The following is a 14,829-nucleotide window of genomic DNA, read 5'->3' on the forward strand; positions in this document are numbered from 1 at the left end:
AGGAGAGCGAAAGAGAAAAAGCAAGAGAAAGAGAGAGAGGGGGGGAGACAGAGAGAGAGAGAGAGAGAGAGAGAGACAGACAGAGAGAGAGTGAGAGAGTACGAGAAAGAAAACTGGTGCGTGCAGTTGCTACCACAAAAGCTAATGTCTTCTGCGGAGTCGCGGCGGCGGCCGCATATCTTCGGATCGTAAGTTTACGACGTAGACCCTTTACGACGTCGTAGACTTGCACGTATCGTAAACACTTAACGAGAAGAAAATTGATTAGTACAGCTACGCAGTAGGCGCTGTGTATCGTAGTACATAGTAGTGAGAGCAGATTTATATATTTCAGCAAAGACTTCTCAGAATGTATAATTCGCCAGTTTATCCATACTGTTATCCAATAAATATTTGTATGCATGTAAATAGAAATAAAATAATGCAAGGTAATAAATTAATCAAGAAAATAGATCAGTTAAATAGCCAAATAAGTAAATTAACAGATGCACTTTGATTAAACGAATATATGATGAAATACACAAAGGGAGGGTGGATCTACGAGATTTTTCATTGTCCCTCGTTATCTAAAGTCAAAATGTATTAAGTCGTGGATATCCAAGTAACACGTGATTGCCACTTTCCATCGCCTGCCTTTTAGTATATGTCTTCCTTCCATTGCCTTGCATTACAAATACGTGAAATATCCGCGTATCCGTGAAATTCCGCGTATTTAAGAACATCTCGCGGTTTGGTATTATTTGTTTTTTTTTCGTCTTCTTTTTTCAAGCTGTAAAAAAGATGTATATGCTCGTAATTGTCATATCAAAAGCCCAATCCAAGGACTTAATGCAAGCAGTTCCAAAGATAAAACAGAAACTTTTAGTAAAGGTTAAGAGGCTTGGAAAAAAAAAACAGTCTGTATCAAACCATGAATTTTTTTCATGTGTCTCATCTGAAAATACTTAGATGTCATTATACTTGTACATGGCTTTAAAATGCTTCAATACAGACCTGTGTATTTTGTCCCCAATTTCATACCTAAACCGAATCTGACATGACATATGCTATTTGCAAAGTATGAAAAGAGTTCACTACAGTATGCACCAGATTGCACCATTTGAACCTAAATAAAGCAAAAGCTCTCTACTGTGGCAGTTTCGTCTCTTCGCAACTTTCCTTTTTTTCAATCCACTTTCAAACGCCTGGCATGACCATCCGACCAACCCTTAGAGTGCATGACGGAATTCCTTCAAGCTGATCGAATATTGTGGCTATCTAGATACTATCTAGATAAAATCTAACATCCACTCGTATCTAAATCTAAAATATTGCCAAGGCCACTTCGGATGTGACGTGTAGCGCGGAGGGAAGAGAACCAAATGCCTTGGAAGATTATGGATCGCACAGTAAAATGATGAAGACCAGCAAGAAAACCGAGATGGAGAAATAACTTGGAGGAGGATCTCTGACAGATGGGAGTGGAGGGTCCAAAGAATAAATGGAGTGATCTCGCACAAGACAGAAGGACGTGGAAAGGTTCAGTGGGAGTGGCTATAGATGGCACGAGAGAGAGAGAGAGAGAGAGAGAGAAAATCTAAGATAGAGATAGAAAGTGAGATGGGGAGAGAGGTAGAGAGTGAGATGGGGAGAGAGATAAAGAGTGAGATGAGGAGTGAGTGAGATAGTGAGAGGGGAGAGTGAACTAATGAGACGGGAAGTGAGTGAGATAATGAGATAGGGAGAAAGATAGTGAGATGGGGAGAGAGTAAGATAGTGAAATGCGGAGAGAGTGAGATAGTGAGATGGGGACAGTGTGAGATACCGAGATGGGAAGAGAATGAGATGGTGAGTGAGGAGAGAGTGAGATGGAGAGTCAAATTGAGAGAATGAGAGAGTCAGAAAAGAGAGTAAGTGAGAGAGAGAGAGAGAGAAAGAATGAATATACGAAGGTATTCCCTATGTAAGGGATTGGTTGTGGCCGTGTCCAAAGACCAACACCATAAGACCCGCTCACACCAACCTTTCCATTTCACCACCTTTTAGCATGATGGCTCGCCCGTCCGCTCCGCGCCACTCTTGACGGGGACAGCCCAGTGTACATATAGTTGGGATGAATATACACGTAAATTTGCGCGTTCAAAGGGTCAACGGGCCCATTCTGTTGTGATGCCTGACGTTCTTCTCAAGGCTGAGTTTTTGCTCATATTTCTGTGGTTCTCACATCTGTGGTTGCCATCACTGAAGGATCGCAAGGGTGTATTTCCACAGACCCGGAAATGCCTGAGAGAAAAGAAAAGGAAATATATTCGGGAAAGAAGGAACTACTTCGCCTGTACGTTTTCTACGGGACTGAAGGCAGTCACCATTTACCACCACTCACCACCCCAGACTTACCACCGCCACTCATCACCGCTACTCATCACCACCGCTACTAATCACCACCGCCACTTATCACCACCACCACGTATCACCACCACCACGTATCACCGCCACTCACCACCACCACTCACCACCACCTCTCACCAAAACCTCTCACCACCACCAGTCACCACTCACCACCACCACTGACCACTCACCACCACCACTCACCACCACCTCTCACCACCACCAGTCACCACTCACCACCACCCCAGTCCTAGTTCCTGTTTATGCTGTGCAATAGCTTCACCACTATCACGGTTCCCTCATGCATTTGTCTCCTGGTAGTGTCCCTCCCTCATCGCATCGCTCTCTTCAGCGCCCTCTCATGCAGTGCCTGGCAACCCTTATGTTTTGTCACTGGGGGGGTCCCTTCCCTCTCTCCTGTACCCCCTCTCACTCTCGCTCTTTTTCTCACTCTCACTCTTTTCCTCACTCTCAGTCTCACCCTTCCTCGCCCTGTCTCCCTTTTTCCCTCCCTTTCCATCTTCCTCCTCTATTTTTCTGCTTTTCTCAATCTTGTTTCTATCTAATTTTCCATTTATCTAGTTCTCCCTTTCCCTATCTTTCTTCTCAGGCAACATTACCACTCCTCTACATGGGCCGGGTTTTTCCTCCTGCCCTCTGTCACATTCCACTTTCCATCCGCGTTTCCTTTTCCTCCCTTCCTTCCTTCCTGACTTTCCTCTTACCCCATCTTCCCTTTACCCAACTATCCATTATCTTCCCCATCACGGCTTACTCCTTCCCCTGCCCCCTTTTTACCTCATTTTCTCTCTCTCTATCTCTCTCTCTCTCTCTCTCTCTCTCTCTCTCTCTCTCTCTCTCTCTATATATATATATATATATATATATATATATATATATATATATATACATTTTTATAGCGCCGCAGTCACTAGACCAATACACCATCGAGATATATATACACACACACACACACATATATATATATATATATATATATATATATATATCCCTTTGTCTTTGTTTTTCTTCTCCGTTTCCCTTTTCTTTTCCTTAGTTCTCGTTTACTTTCTCCATATCCATACTCATTCCCTCCCCCTCTTCCTCCTCCTCCCCCTCTTCCTCCTCCTCCCCCTCTTCCTCCTCCTCCCCATTTTCCTCCTCCTCCTCTTTTCCTCCTCCTCCCCCTTTTCCTCCTCCTCTTTGGCTCCTTTCACTATTCTCCTCCTTTTCTCTTCCCCCCTCTTCCCTTAACTTCTCCCTTCCTACATTTTTCACATTTTTGTGTTCTATCCTTTCCATATTTTCTCCTTTTTCTTGACTGTCTCTTCCGTTTCTGCCGTTCACTCTTTTGATATCCACATTTTTCATTTTTGTCTTCTTTCTCTCTTTTTTTTTTCTTCTATAGTGCCCTCCCTCATTTATGTTCACATAATTTGTCTCCACTTTCTCTTACTTTTCTCGCTTTTCTCCACCTTTATCTCCCTTCTCTCATTCCCCTTAGCAACCAATTTCTCTCGGCCCTCTCTCTCTCTCTCTCTCTCTCTCTCTCTCTCTCTCTCTCTCTCTCTCTCTCTCTCTCTCTCTCTCTCTCCGATTTCTAATCCCATTTTCCACATAATCTCGTTTCTTTACTTTTTTCCTTCCTCACTCGCACCAGTCTATCGTCTATCTCATTCTCGTCCCTCTCCTCTCCGTTTTTCCTCTTCTCTTTTTCTCTCTTCCGCTTCTCCTATTTGCTTTTTCTCTTCTTCTTCCTGTTTTTCTCCGCGTCCTTATATCATGCTTCATCTTCTTTTCTTTCTGTTTCTTCCTTGCCCCTCGTCTTTCGTATTCCTTTCTTCTTCTTTTTTTTTTTTTTTAACTTTTTTCTGAGAAACGCGTTGTCGAAGAACGAAATAATAAACTCCTGTTCCGTTCTCTGTTTCCGTATCCCTTCACTTCACTCGTTCATATTCATTTTCAACACATATATCTTATCCCAACCACCTCTTTCATTTATTACCCGCCATTCTACATTTCTCCCTTTTACTCATGATTGTCATTAAACCAATTCACTCTGGTGAAATCCTTCTCACCTTCTCACCAATGAAAAATGTGACATGGGAACAGAAATAGATAACAGAATTGATAACTACACCAAAAGTCTAAGACTCTTGTACCCACTGCTAAAGGTGAAATCTGATAACTACCCTAAAAGTCTAAGACTCTTGTACATACATACATGTACCAAAAGCTTTTTCCCCTTACACGGGGGGTAGCCAAAAAGAAAAGGTCATAGAAATCACTCCCACCTATTTCATTTCCCATATATTCCACTCCCCTCCACCCTCCTCCCTCCCTCCTATCTTGGCACCTCCTGGACGACGGGTCATCCCTGCATCCTGTCCACTGCACTGGGTCAGAAGCAGTGTCACAAGACACAGCACATCCACAGCAAGGCCGCTTCATAGATTCGGCGATCCCCTCTCTCCGTACCCTCATGCAGAAAAGGAAAAGACGGGGACAGATCCCTTCGGGCTGCGTCAATTTTTTTCTCATACATACTTCCTCACCCCCCATCCCCCACCCACTCCCCCTCATGCATCACAGCATCATCTATACACAACCCTTCTCTATTCACCCCTATCTTCTGTCCTCTCCCGTCCTTCCTCCACAGACATTCCTCTCTTTTGTAATGCCCCTTTCACCCCATCCATCCATCTCATCCTAGGACGCCCCCTCACATTCACTCCTTCCACCTCTCCCCTTCACACTTCTTCTACTAATCTTTCCTCACTCATTCCTTCCATGTGTCCAAACCATCCTAATACTCTTTCATCAACCCTATCTCCCAGCTCCCTTCCCACCTCTGTTCTCCTCCTCACTTCCTCATTTCTCACTCTATCCAGCCTAGCAACCCCCATCATACTTCTCAGACATTTCATCTCAAACACATTCAAACTCCTTCCCCCTTCCTCTCTCATGTTCCATATTTCTGCCCCGTACAATGCTGTTGGCACAATCACTCCTTCATATAACATCCTCTTAGCATCCATTCCCAGATGTCTATTTCTCATTACACTTTTTAATCCACCAAGGCATTTACTCGCTTCCCTCAATCTACATTCTACCTCCACCCCCACTCCTCCCTTTCCTGCCACATTCGCACCCGAGTATCTAAAAATATCCACTTCCAGTCTTTCACCCTTAATGCTCACTTCCAGCCTGTTGTCACTCTCTCCCCTTGTACATCTCATCACCTTACTTTTGCCCACATTTATCTTCAGCTTCCTTCTTTCACACACCTTCTCAAATTCTGTCACTAACTTCCTCAATCCCTCCTCTGATCCTGCTACAAGCGCAGTGTCGTCAGCAAACAACAACTGGCTCACCTCTTGTACCCATTGTTAAAGGTGAAATCCTCTACAAGCTTAATTCTAGCCAGGGCTGTCCAGCGCTTTAGCCAGGGCTGTCCAGCACAAGCTCTGAACAGAACTGGATCTCTGTCAACCCAGACCTCATTTTGCCCATGAAACAAAATAAATTCTGTAGATGGCCTAACGTGGGCGAATGAAATAATCTCTCCTTCGAAATCTTAGGTTTTATGGTCTTCATTATCGTAATATACTTGAAGAGTTTTACTGCTAAACGATTTGAATTTATTCAACAGGGGATTGGATGCCGCCCTCTTTTTTTTCATACAAAACCCCCAGCCTGGATTCGTCCTCTTGGCTGGGTACAATCGTTTCAAGTCGGCTCGTATCTGTAAAGAAACTCATCAGGCCGAGGAGGTTAATATTATGGTCCCCGTGTCATTCCGAGTCTTTTCCTAATGTGTCCTTGTCCTTCTCGTCGCAAGGTTTCCTTTATTTTGTTTATCGTTTTCAACTACAATCATCACTTTTTCACTGGCGGGTACTCTGTTCCCCATAAGCCAACCTGTTCTTCCGTCGTATTTGATCCACATATCCATCTCTTCATGCTAGAGATTCGTAACCTGTTTCAACATGTACCTCATATTTGTATACTTTTATTTTTCAGCGACCTCAGTTTGAGAATTTATCTCTGCTTTTATTGCGACCATATCAGTTCGTGGACATACGATCACTAGGTCGTTCATGTTCGACCTGACGTGGTCGAAGGATTAATAAACCACTGACCTCACAGATTTACTTCACTCCCACTTCGACCTCTGCCTCCGCAAAAACTTGTTTGTGCGCTCCAGATTAAAAAGTCCACCTCTGTCTTCGTTTACCATACCTTTCCCGCCCCCTGTGTATACATACAACCATCGCTCATCCGCACCTCCCACCCGGCTCCTCTCTCCCCTTCCACCTCCCGCCACCCGTCCGTGCCATGACAGAGGAGATCGTGGTTGGCAGCGCCGTTATCGCAGTCATTATCGAGGCGGGCTTGGTGTGGGTGGCGGGAAATGGGAAGAGGTCAGTCTGGGAATGAAAGGTTTGGGTCGGAGAGGTGGTGGTGGTTGTAGTAGGAGGAGAAGGAAGAGGAAAAGGACTTTATTTTATTTTGTAGTTCCTCGTATCCCTGTAAGGATTAGGAATGTCTTCTCAGTCGAACAGAATTGTTTGGTTTTATCAATATTAAAATTCTTATGCGGGCCAATGATCTTTAAAGGATTATTGTGGCTTGGACGTAACCGTTCCCGTGAGAGCTGCGCTTGTTATGTGATAAGGTTTGTGTTTGAAAATGTTTACTGTCAATAAATATGACAGAGAAAATAACATATAACCAAAGCCTTTATTAGAAGTACAGCGTTTCGTGATAGATTTTATTTGTTGCTTATGTAGCATTTCCGTAACTGGTTTCGTGGCTTTATTTACAGGAAACATCTCGTACACGGTGAGTCTGGAGTGGAAGGTGGACATTCTTTTGCTTCGTTTCGATTCGAGCTGGGAATAAACACTGGGCTAAGGCATCGGCATCCAGGCGTTCTGTCATCCCTATAGTAGAAAGAAGAGTGTGGAGGAGGAGTATTGAGTGAAACTAGAGAGAAAAGATTCTATGGTTGAGGAGGATTATGAGATGTGGAAAAAGAATTTGATGAGTGATTCTTGAAGAAACGAGGACGTTATGCTGTGGAAAAGAAATGGCGGTAGTGTGACAGGTGGTAGTAAGAATGACACGGGTGACCAGAATGAGTAATATGTTCATTTTTCCTATGTCTGAATAAAATATAGACTAAACGACTGGAACAAGACTGGCTGCAACAGCCTGGATGCTGAAGTGAGGATGCTATTGCTTAACCTTCTCATCCCACCAAACATCTCTTCCTGTTTATGAATGCTGTTTAGTTAAGTCAGAGGTTTATAGGAATATAATGAAGTAGCTTCTGGATTTTTCTGGATTCGTCTTTGTTATTGGGTTCTGGTGTTCTTCAGAGTATTGGATATTCTCTTTCTCTTTTCGCTTATGGTGTGGGGATGGGCAACTGGAAATGTGGGTTTTGAGGACGGAGAGTGTAGTTTCTTTTATTCCAGTCGCTTTCCCTGCCTCTGGAAGGGCGCGGTTGGCGTTATTGAAACAGATTGTTTCTCAATGCCTAGGTCATCACGCTCTGCCGGATGTGGTCATGCCAGCCTTACTTGATGTGTTGGGGAGGTCGGCTAAGGACCACTCCCATGGGCGGCGCCTCGATCAGCTCTCGGACAGGGCCCAGCAGCGCTCGTGATTTCACGAACGCTTTGTTCTTGTTATGACTTTTCTGTACGAGTCTTCCGTGCGAGACGTTGGCAGTGGTACAGAGATAGATGGACACTGCCTCTCTCATTAACTCCCGCTGGCGTAAATAACGAGACCCGAGTATCCGCCACATAATTTTCCACGAAATTCAAAATTTGCGCACGAGTAGTTGAGACTTTTTTTTCTATTTTGGACATAGGGACATTCTGTTTTTTTTTTTTTTTCTAATGCCAGACTTATTCATTCAGATGCTTGGTGCCCTTTCGATTAAAAAGAAGGGCATGAGAACTAGCTAACCTTTAGAGAAGAATTTTGGGAGTCTCAAAGAATTACATCTTACGTGTTGGAGGAAAACGGGGAATCTGAGGTAGGGGAAGGGTGGGAAATGCTGAAAGTTGTGGTAGTCAAAGATATATGTGGCTTTACCTAATATATTACAGAGAGAGAGAGAGAGAGACGGACGCAATAGTTTTCAACCTGTGAATAAATCTCGCTCATTCAGATCTTGCGATTCAGATTTTAAGAGTTGCTTAGAAAAAGGAATATTGGATTGAAAGAGCAACAGGATAAGGAGGAGGAATGGAGTAGAAAAGGCGGGATTGAAGTTGGTTGAGGAAGAATAAATTGAGAGAAATGTTTGTAATATCATTGACCAATCCTTATAAAACATCTTGTATCCAGCGGAAGATTTTTTTCTTTCCTCCGCAGGGAACCTTTTGGAATAGGTTAATATTACAGTATATGAACTATCACAAATTATTGTAGATTATTTCATTACCATGGGATTTCCTCCGGTAATAAAATCGTGCCGCGTCACCATTGCCTGCGAGATACGCTCCTACGCCCACTCGATCATTTGAAATCCCGAGTTCGTGATTCGTCCGCTGGTGATGAAAGCTTCACTCTGATTGGCCAACGTTAGTTTTGACGTAAGATAATTTCTTGTTTACATTCTAGCTACGAAGTAATTAAATGACATTAAAGGGATATCGTAAGTTAAGATAACTACGCGCACTTTACGGTATTTTTTAGTATCTGGCCTCTGAGAAGACGACAAACTAAATTTACCTCAGCATTTTTGCCAAGTAATATCAGTGACCAACATATAAATTTCGTGCAGATGAGGCGTGTGATGGGACACGTAGATACATTTGAAAAAAAAAATTGTAATGAGAAGAATGCTTGCAATGTCCGTCAGTTAATTGAACATAAAATAGAATTTAGGGACCAGAGTTAATCTGCGCAGACATTTAAAGACCTAATTAGGTGTTTAAGAGAGATTGGGCCACATGGGCTGGAGTAAACTGGTTTAGGGAAGCATTATAGTAACTGTGAAAATTCAATTCAACGGCCCTTTTAAAATGCATAATAAGTACAAAACATGCTGGTATGCTTAGAAATTTTAAGCCTGGAAATCTCGAATATTAGGTATAAAGACTAAACATGGTGAATGAGAGGCTATTTTTGTAACCCTAACATGTTTTAAGACCAAATGACCTTTTAGTTTACACATGGAAAATACGTCTTAGACCACGAAGTAAACATAATTTTTTATCTTGAATATTTTGTTTCTTACACGGTGTTCAACTTTCTGTATAAGATATCTTCTTGTGTACATAAATGTATTTAACATCCATCAGTAATTATTAAAACTGTGCTACTGGAAATTGTAGAGCGCCTCAGGGCTTCGGTTTGGGGGTTTCTACTGACCCCATAAATATTTTACAGATAATTTGATTCTTCGTCAAAAATCGTGATCGCGTTAACAGGCCCGGAATGATTAAGAACCACCACAATCACTGACAATGCCACCAATATTACCACTGCCATTACTATTACTCCCAGAAATAACCCATCATTACCACTACTACGACCCCTAACACTGGTATTACAATTGGGTTTAGATTGTCATGTTCCATCAAAGCCTGAACCATGTGAGTGGAGGTAGAAATCCTGATTGGGCAAATTCGCCGTCTCGACAAGGAAGGAAATATATATAACATCGCTGACTTCCATCCAGACCTCATTCCCGTGGCCAGTCACAGCAGGGCCTTCTTCAGTAGTACACTGCTGAAGAAGTCATATAAGTGGAGACAAGGCTCCGTATCAATCGGGATATCACTACCAGAAGAACTGACAAAGCTGTAATGTTCGTCTTCATATCAAAATAGTTTGTACCCTGAGTGATCAAACAAAGTTTAAGGTCAACTTGTGCGCCTACCTAAATATCAGTAGCAAAACCAACAAGATCATCAACGCCAATAATGCCCAAACTAGGAAAATGCAGTTAAAACTTCAGACACTTTTAAACCAGGTTATTTGTTTGGGTACGTAAAGACTCACCAGGGAATCCTTTACGATCTCTTATTATCCAGATCCTCACGCCTTCATACCACCTGGCTTAGCCCCTGAATTAACTAAGGACTCCCTCCACTCCTACAGATCATAGCTTCATCTCGTCGAGGGATATACTAAACTTAGTCAACGGTGTCTACGCCGAAGGAACCAATTATATCCCTAGATGTGAAGTCCCTGATCACAAAGTTCCCTTTAGGGGAACCATCAGCTGCATGTGTGATATAATATACCGACCTGGACCGTCTTCCCAACTAGATATCATAGAACATCACGTTTAAAATCGCCTCGGGATAAACACTAAGGAAGCTCTCTTTCGTTGTCCTCGTGGGAATCTCTACCAACAAGTTGATGATGTGACGATGGCTCACCCTTTGGGGTTCAAAAGAGAGAGAGAGGTAGAGAGAGAGAAAACCTACGTAATATTTAAGATAGTCAAGGAGAATGTCTTCTTTATTATCTAGTGAAGGCCCCAAAAAGCATCTCTCGGAAAAACATCTATTCTTGCTGGGGGAAAAAAACACAGAATAAAACTTAGTATTCTCGACGCCTCATGCATAAGCGACCTACAGCCCTCTATCAACAGACAGTTAGGGTTTCCCCGTCTATGAAACCTCTCCCATGGAAAAGACCGCCTCAATTTCCCGCCAAAAATAGAACACCCGAAAACACCGAGAACGTCGCCAGAACTCCCCTACAAGAACTCCAAGAACCACTTCACTTTCTGACGCTCTGCTAGAATTGTGTAGCGGTCACGTGTAGGTACATAACGTCGTCACCTAACATATAGTACTTCCCTCACCCACCCACTCCTCCATATTGCGTCACTTGACTGCATGTTCTCTCCCAGTTAATGGACATCTTGCCTACCTTTTGCACACGTTTGTAAGTCTTTGTTACCCGTTCTTATACCCTCTCTACATTGATAATGTTAAGTTTAATGAAACGTGCGCGTGCTGCCTGCACAAAATAGATCCTAATGCCCAAGTCTACCCCACCAGAAAAAAGATATGAAAAACCTTCCAAAGTCTAAAGAAAAAAATATTCAGTGTAGAATGGGCTGTTGTTTAATATGTGTATATATATATATATATATATATATATATATATATATATATATATATGTGTGTGTGTGTGTGTGTGTGTGTGTGTGTGTGTGTATGTGTGTGTGTTTTTATGTATATATATATATATATATAATATATATATATATATATGTATATATATATATATGTATATATATATATATATATATATATATATATGTATATATATATATATATATATATATATATATATACACGTATGCATACATTTATCCATGCATACATGTTTCCTTTCCGCGATACATGCATACATAAACACACGTCACTGAATGAAAAGGGTTCAAAATAACCTGGGGCTGGCCTAGCAGGAAAATGACCTCTACTTGTTAAATGAGGGCGAGAGAATCATCTCCCCACTGGGCCAGGAACGCGAGTCGCAGGAACAACAAGAGGAAAAGATAGAGTGAATACTGGATGCTGCCACTTCCCCTTCCCTCTCTCATCCTCTTATGCCTCATTTCCTTCCCCCCTTCCTGTTCGATACAGGCACTTCTGTCACCCCTTGCCTTCTATCTCCTGTGTTCCTCTTTTGCCTTGCCTTCCTTACATTCCTCTTCCTTTCCTTCCCCTCCAATGCGCTTTCCTCCCTTCCCTTACCTTCCCTTCCCTTTCTTTCCACTCCCCTCCCTTACCCTACCCTCCCATCCGATCCCCTTCCCTCCCCTCATCCCTTCCGCCTTCCCTTTCCCTTCCCCTATTCCCCATCTCTCTTATCTTATCTCTCCGCTTTATCTGATTCTCTTGCCTCTCCCGATCTTTATCTTTTTTTTCCTCTTTTCTCACACTTAGAGTTACCCACACTGCTTCCGTTGGTGGAAAAGAGGACTAATAGGATCTGTTGCCGTGTTGCAAGTCCCTGCATCTCTCTAACTTTATGATTTCTTGTTATCATCTCTCTCTCTCTCCTCTCTCTGTCTTTCCTCTCTGTCTCTCCTCTCTCTCTCTCTCTCCTCTCTCTCTCTCTCTCTCTCTCTCTCTCTCTCTCTCTCTCTCTCTCTCTCTCTCTCTCTCGTTCTGTCTTCATTTTAATGCTTAAGTAAACACAGATCCAAATGGTCATTCTTGATGCTCAGTTTTATGGCGCCTTCAGTGACGTCATCTCGACTCCGTTGGAAGACAAACGACATCGATGACGTCATCATTGATGATGGCAAAGGAAACAAGGACGAATATAGACACGACACAGTTCAAGGCGAATTTGGCGCCGATGCGGCAGTTTTGGCAGCGTCTGGAAATTACATAGGGAATAAATCAACCTCATGAACCCTTGATCGGAGGTGAAGGATGGGGTGTTTCCCTCAATTTACTCAAATCACGTCGTGATAGCCAGTGCATATACATAGGATATATAAAGATTGTTTATTTAAAAAATATATATATTTTTCGCGCCTGAAGTTTTGCTAGGGTGATTAGAATAGTCCACACACACACACACACACACACACACACACACACACACACACACACACACACACACACACACACACACACACACACACACACACACACACATTAAAAATAGTTTAGATAAAATGAGATATGAAGACGGGACACCACGAGCATAGCTCCCCTTCCCGTAAAATACAACTAGGTAAATACACACACACACTATACATATATATATATATATATATATATATATATATATATATATATATATATATATATATATATATATATATATATATATAGTGTGTGTGTGTGTGTGTGCGTGTTTGTTATTCATAACATGTATAATAAATAGATATGTTTCAGGTCTCCACTCGTAGTATTTTCTTGGCTATGTCCATTCTTTTCGTAAGCCCGAACCACCCTAAGAATATTTCCCATTCTTAATCTTGTCTGCTGGAAATATTACGGATTCTATCTCCTCTCGTAATACAAGTAAGCTTTGATATTCCCAGACATAGATGTTTCTTGGAGAAAGACAAAATAAGGTTTTGTAAAGGAGACTTGGTCTTCCGCAGAGGAAATTAGGCTGTAAACCCCAATTGTTGTAAAAGTTGATAGAAAGTTACAGAGAACATAAAGACGCCTTTTAGGGTCATTAACAGAAGCCCCATCTGGGTTTAAGATAGATTTCGTCCCCTATCTAACAGAGGAGCCCAATATTTTTATTTGTTCATTTTCATTGTTATATATTTTTTTATTATATGAAGTGTTCACTGGAAGGGAACTTCGTCGGTGATAAATAATACTTCTGTCTTTAAATACAGTGGTGTACCAAAGCGCTGAAGTTAATAGAGATGGTGAAGGAGAGGTTCAAGAATGGTAGTAGAAAAGATGGTCTATGGAAGTTAAGAGAACATTATTATTATCATTGTTAATATTATTATTATTATTGTTATTGTTATTATCAATAGTATTATTGTTATTGTTAGTATTATTATTATTGTTATTATTACTATTATTATTATTATTATTATTTATTATTGTTATTATTATTATTATCATTATTATTATTATTATTATTATTATTATTATTATTATTATTATTATTATTATTATTACTTATATTATTGTTATCACTATTACTATTATTTTTATTATTATTATTATTATTATTATTGATATATTTTTTTTGTAGTCTTCATACATACATATACCAAGGCTTTTTCCCCCTTACAAGGGAGGTAGCCAAAAAGGAAAAGGCATAAAATCATTTCCACCCATTCCATCCCTGAATACACTCCACACCCCTCCACCCTCCCTCTTATCTTAGCACCTCCTGGATGACGGGCCCGAAGGGATTTCTCCCCGTCTTCTCCTTTTATGCAATGGGGGAACGGAGAGGGGGTGTCGCCGATTTAATGAAGCTGCCTTGCTGTGTAGTCTTCAATTATAAAAAAATATTGCGTGATTCTGGTCCGTAGGGATCTCACTGAGGTCCATTGTATATTGACTGCACAAAGCTGGTGCAGTTAATATCTCGAACAGGGATATCATTTGTGAAAAAGAGATCAGGTATACAACGTGCAATTACTGAATTTTGGAACCTTTCATTACAATATATATTTCTTTTATAATGATGATTTAATGATATTTCGTCAATGCGACAATATTGAGGAATTAAATTTCATAACTAGAATGACAGGGGGGTGACTGAAGACTTGTGTGAGATTGAACATTAGAAATTTAGCTAAAGTAAGGTTTGGATAAGATAGGTAACAGGTACTCTATCCATTGGATATGAGGTAAAGTAAATACAAATCATGTTGACATACAGAACTGTCCTCTTTTTGTGTTCATTCCCCAAGCTGGTCTCCATAGCTGCTTCTTCCGATGTTGGCTGCCAAATAGGCAATCTTTCATGCTG

Source organism: Oratosquilla oratoria, chromosome 1 (assembly GCF_046742065.1).
Source record: "Oratosquilla oratoria isolate Oo_2021 chromosome 1, ASM4674206v1, whole genome shotgun sequence".
In the NCBI taxonomy this organism is placed as follows: domain Eukaryota; kingdom Metazoa; phylum Arthropoda; class Malacostraca; order Stomatopoda; family Squillidae; genus Oratosquilla; species Oratosquilla oratoria.